This window comes from Melanerpes formicivorus, unplaced genomic scaffold (assembly GCF_026170545.1).
Source record: "Melanerpes formicivorus ecotype bairdi unplaced genomic scaffold, bMelFor1.0.p_v2 SCAF_2, whole genome shotgun sequence".
Taxonomy (NCBI): Eukaryota; Metazoa; Chordata; class Aves; order Piciformes; family Picidae; genus Melanerpes; species Melanerpes formicivorus.
Window position 1 is genome coordinate 31,891,731 of NW_027142354.1, and position 5,736 is coordinate 31,897,466.

Sequence of the window (5,736 nt, forward strand, 5' to 3'; positions counted from 1 at the left end):
ACAAAAATGGTTCTTTGATTCTACCTTCACATAGGTGCACTAAAAGGTTGTAAAACACTAAGTGTCACTATATATACAATTAATCAAACTTTGTCCATTTTACAAGAACTGAAAAACAGCTTAATCCCCAGCTCTCATACCTAGTTTGTGCAATAAATAACTGTCTTGACAAGGCTGATTCACCTTTCTACTCATTTCCTGAAAAAACTGTTCATTTCAAATCTAGAGCTTTCTAAACACAAAATGGAAAGTGGTCCCAGCCTCAAACATTTCACACAATGATAGAGGACACAGAGGACACAGTCTCAAGCTGCACCAGGGGAGGTTTAGGCTGGATGTTAGGAAGAAGTTCTTCACAGAAAGAATGATTTGCCCTTGGGATGGGCTGCCCAGGGAGGTGGTAGAGTCACCATCACTGGAGGTGTTTAAGAAGAGACTGGATGAGGCACTTGGTGCTGTGGTTTAGTTGATTAGATGGTGTTGGGTGATGGATTGGACTTGATGATCTCAAAGGTCTTTTCCAACCTATTCTATTCTATTCTATTCCTATTTCTATTTTTATTTCTATTTCTATTCTCCAACTGTCTGTCTTAAATGTGGTAAGAAAACAGAGACACTTCATTTATTTGAACAATCTGCTAAGGCACTGCACTGCACAGAATTCATTAGATGCAGAAGAGTTGTTTATTATGTTCTACAGAACTGAGGATGCTAATGAAAAGAAATTAAGCACAGAAAAATTTACTGGGCAAATGATACTTCCAAATAAACCCATTCATCTTCAAGCAGTCTTTCCAATGCTGGATCTGATGCAGAGCTGTGGATTAACAGATTTGTTGGTATTAGCTGTGGATTTTCTCTACATCAATATCTCTGTATTCCTTTGCAGATCACTTACTTTCCACCAGCATCCACCATTATAGTGCAGGTGTAAATGATTCAGGCATATCAGTTGTTCTGTTGTTCCAGATTATTACTGTATTATGGAAAGGTATCTTAACAAGACAGCCTCCTTCAGCATGCCAGAAAATCATGGTTGTACTGGCTGCAGTAGTTAGCTTGCCAGAATTGCATTACAGCTGTTGCCAGTGCTTTACAAAATCTGTTGCGTTCTTCAGGGGCCCGCACCCATTGGGGTAGTTCAAGCTGAATTGCATCAACGGTGCCAGAACTGCATGAACCAAAAGTCTTGGTTATGTATCCACCACTATAATAGCTCCCATCGTTTGGGCGAGGATTGGATGGAGAAGGCACACAGACATAGCTATTATTTTGTTCTTCAATATATTTACCCAAACTTCTGTTCCCTGCAACCAAAGCCTCAGAAGACACATTGACTAGCTGACTGGCCAGATGTCTAATTGAGGAAGATGATGCAGAAAAGTTGTTTGAGTTAAGAGAAGTTTTGGAAAGTGTGTAACCTAGTTCTATCCAACGTTCAGGATGTGCTTGTCCATGGATATCCAGAATCAGACCCCCTGTCATCTGTGATTTTGCAGTGGTCAAAAATCCCATATACTCCTCCCAGGCCTGTTCTGCTTGGGGAATTCCAAAAGATGCTTCTTCCTTTTCCCTGTTAGCATCCATCTTGAACCTCTGTAGGTGGTTTATAATGATATGTGGAAAGAAGCCATGAGTAATTTTCTTGATTTCTTCAGCAAGAGCCTGAGACACCTCTATAGTATACATATCTTGGTTGGTAGACACTTTACATTTCTCATAATTTTGAACACTTCCAGGAGGACACTCATGAGAGAAAATACAAGAGGATGTCTGTTCATCCCAACAGCCAGCCTCTCGATCAGGGATGTCTCTGGGTTCCATTGACCCTCCATGTGGGACAGAGAGAATCAGATTCATGTTGCCCACTTGATATTCTGTGTAATTCTTATGACCAAATAGAATATCTTTGGTGCCAGTGGCTTTCAAAAGCAAATATAAAATGGAAAGGAAGAACAGATACATATTCTTCATTTGCTGCTGTAAGACTCAGCAATATGGAATTTATCAGTACCTACATAAAAGCAAAAGACAGATTTTTGATTAGTTATAGCTGGAAACACATGAGAAATTGTTCAGCTGCTGCTGGAATAATTAGTTACACATTAACCTATTTTAATTTTATTGCATGTAGCACAAAGGAGAAAAGTATTTACATGAGGAACAAAAGTAAACAGGGCACTTAGTGTAGATAGATTTAACAGATGCAGTATTTCCAAAAGAAAGGATTTTCCTAGGTTACTGAGCCTTCTTCATTTCTCCAGAAAGCACAATCACTATCTGATCATTCTATCTGATCCCACCAAATCACTAGAGCCCAGTAAAATAATTCCCCTTCCCCCAGCCCCACACCTCTCCCAAAGCCTCCTTTTTTTTTCCACCTCTGATATGTAAGAAACTTCCAACAAAATGTGATAGGATATCTATATCTCACTGGCTTGTGTGAAATGTCTTTCAGTTACCACCTGGTTACAGAAATGAAACTAGAGGCTTTGTTACACCAGCATAGGGCTTGTCTAAAATAATCAAACTGTTAAAAATTGCCTGCTACCAAGCTCCATCTCTATTTATGGTCCAGCCTGTTAATCTGATGACATTACAGATCTGTTCCACTGACTGCATCAAGGAGTGACTGTTCACTTTAGGTTTAAAATCTCCAGTCTCTTCAAGGGGGCTAAGATACATTTAAAGTCCTCACTGACTGCCATTTTTTTGAAGCCTGGAATTCAGCAAGATGCTGGCAGTGCTTTCTGGTTTGAAGACATTACATCTCCAGAAAGACCACGGTTTTGAGTGCAACTGTGTTGAAGGACATAAAATGAGTGAGAAAAGTCAAGGAAGAGCAGAATAAAAAAGGATACTTTTCACTTTCATGAATAAAACCCCCAGACAAAGAGTATGTAAAATGACTTGCAGATGATGCAAGCTGCTTTGCTGTCTGTCCTGTTCCTATCAATACATCACTTGCAGAAATACAAAGAATACAAAAAAGGGAGAGGGGAAGAAAGAAGATCCAGAAAAAATCTCTTCACAACATCTGTCCTGAGGGAGTGTGTGAGATCAGGGTGCAGTATGGAAGCACATGCTCTAAGCCACCTATACTAAGAAAAGGAGACAGTTTCACACAAGCAATGCAGCAAAATATTATTTTCCCACTATGAGGGAATTGTGCTGGCTTTTTAGAGACAACCTCCACATCACACTGACCTGCTTCACCCAGAGGAGCCTGTACATGAACAGCAAACACCTCTCTTCCTCTTTATTCTGGGCTGAAAGTCCCACAAAAGTCTGTGAGCTGGAATCCAATCCCAGAGAACCTAAACTACAGTTTTCCTGCAGACCATGATTTACATATTTTTATTTTTAACCTTTCAGTTTAAATTAAGGTACTTTTACTTTAAACTACTGACTTAAATGAAGCTTTTATCCAAGTCCTTGTATGGGTTGCACATCCCTAGATTTCCCTGGGACAAGGACCTTCATTGTTTGCATTACCAGAAATCGTAGAATCATATGGTCTGGGTTGGAAGAGACCTCCAAAGATCATCCAGTCCAAACCCCTCTGCAGTAAGCAGGGGCATTCCCAACTAGAACAGGTTGCCCATAGCCCTCTTGAGCCTCACTTTGAATATCTCCAGGGATGGGGCCCCAGGCACCATGCCAGACTACCTGTTCACGTGTTCCACTATCCTCGTGGTAAAGAACCTGATCCTAACATCCAATCTGAATCTGCTCTCCTCTAGTTTAAATCCATTGCCCCTCATCCTATCACTACAAGCCTTTGTAAACAGTCTCTCTCCACCCTTCTTGTAGGCCTCCTTCAGGTACTGGAAGGCTGCTATTAGGTCTCCCCAGAGCCTCCTCTTTTCCAGGCTGAACAACCCCAGCTCCCTCAGCCTGTCCTCATAGCAGAGGTACTTCAATCCCTTGATCATTTTCATTGCTCTCCTCTGGACTCACTCCATCAGGTCCATGTCCTTCCTATACTGAGGGCTCCAGACCTAGATGCAGTACTCCAGGCGAGGTCTTGCCACACCAGAGTGGCAGAATCACCTCCCTGGATCTGCTGGCCACACATCCTTTGATGCAGTCCAGGATGTGATTTGCCTTTTGGGGTGCAAGCGCACACTGCCTGCTCATGTTCAGCTTCTTGTCCATCAGCACCCCCACGTCTTTTTCCACAGGACTACTTCCTATCACCACATCCCCCAGGATGTACTGATAGCAAGGATTGTTCTGGGGAAAGGAATATTTTCAAACATTAAATCACTTTTCTCAGAAAAACAGGGTGCACATGCAGAGAGTATAAGTCCAGGAATAGCTTACCTCAAGTGCAGTTTGCCCTAGAATGGAGTTAAATAAATTAATAGCGACACGTCCCAGGTGCTGCTCACCTGTCTCAGAGGACTCAGGTTTCCTTTGCCTCTGGCTTTCACCTTAAATATGACGACACAGCTGTTCATTTCCCACTGCCTGACAAACTTTGTTGTCATCTGCTGCTGTTTGCTTGTCTTTTTGCAATTTCTTGTTAATGATTGAGTCAAGCTGTTAACACTACTAGGTCATGCTTAAATATCTATGGAGAGAGTACTCTGTATATTTCCAGATTGGAAGAAATTAATTTCAGCACAGCTTAGCATAGACTCTGAGAGTCTGGAGGAACTCAGTGACCCTAGACTGGTTTAAAATGTTTTCTGGACAACATACAGGAGACACAGAAGAAAAATTGAAAGTTACAGGCTAGAACTGCTATTCGGGACTTCGTCGTACCAAAACATACACCTTCCAAAGGATATTAACTCAAAGGAACAGTCTCCTGAGAACACAGAAGAACATTCAGTTAGAAGGAATAAGCTAGAAAACTCATCTGTTTGTCTTCAGCACAAGAGTGAGGTCCACGTGCAGAAAGAACAAAATAACAAACAGGCTCCAAGTCCTCTTTAGATCCTAAATAAACGTACATTATCATGACATTAAAAAAAAAAAACCAAACAGATAGCAACTGTGGCATGACTAAAGACTTACCTTTAAAGAAAGAGAGCTGTTCCTGTTCCTGCCCTTTAAAAAGTGAAACTAAGCTTCAGCTGGAGCTCACGCTGTCCCAGAGACCCCTAGAGGCCAGGCTGAGCCATGCAGCTGCGTGGCACAGAGGCTTCACGGCATCTGCATGCACAATTTCACAAAAGGAGGCGGGGGGGGAATGTACACACTGGTGTACTAGAACCTTAGCATGCTTTTGTTCTCCATTCTGACATCCTTTTCTAGCTGTTTCCAGAGATCAAAAAAACATGCCACAAGCAGCGCTATGACAGCAATGGTGAGCCTAAAACAGTTAATACAAACCAGTAAAGGCAGCAAAACTGGTAAAGCAGAGGGGTTTGAGGTTTAATGGCAATAATGGGTGCCCTAATTCTGGGTTGAGTTTTTGAGGGAAGCCTAAGAATTTTTCTGAGGCTCCGTTGTAGGAAAGGTGACAGGATACACCTCTACGTGTGCATACTCATCTATGTATTTAAAGCCATCCATTGTCTCTTTCTGACTGAGAAAATAGAAGCATAGAATGGTCTGGGATGGAAGGGACCTCCAGAGATTGTCCAGTCCAACCTTCTCACAGTCAGAAGGGACATCCTCAACTAGACCAGGCTGTCCAGGGCCGTGTCAAGCCTCACCTTGAAAACCTGCAGGGAAGAGGCCTCAACTACCTCCCTGGGCAACCTGTTCCAGCGTTCCATCACC

General features: G+C 42.2%; 1 long non-coding RNA gene across 1 annotated transcript; it reads right to left on the reverse strand.

Moving 5' to 3' along the window:
• Positions 1 to 665: 665 nt before the first annotated feature.
• LOC137445701 (uncharacterized) lies at positions 666 to 5,079 on the reverse strand. The gene is made up of 2 exons (XR_010988459.1): positions 5,026 to 5,079; positions 666 to 2,014 (listed from the first exon to the last, which is right to left on the reverse strand). It is a non-coding gene; the product is annotated as an uncharacterized lncRNA (long non-coding RNA).
• Positions 5,080 to 5,736: the final 657 nt, after the last annotated feature.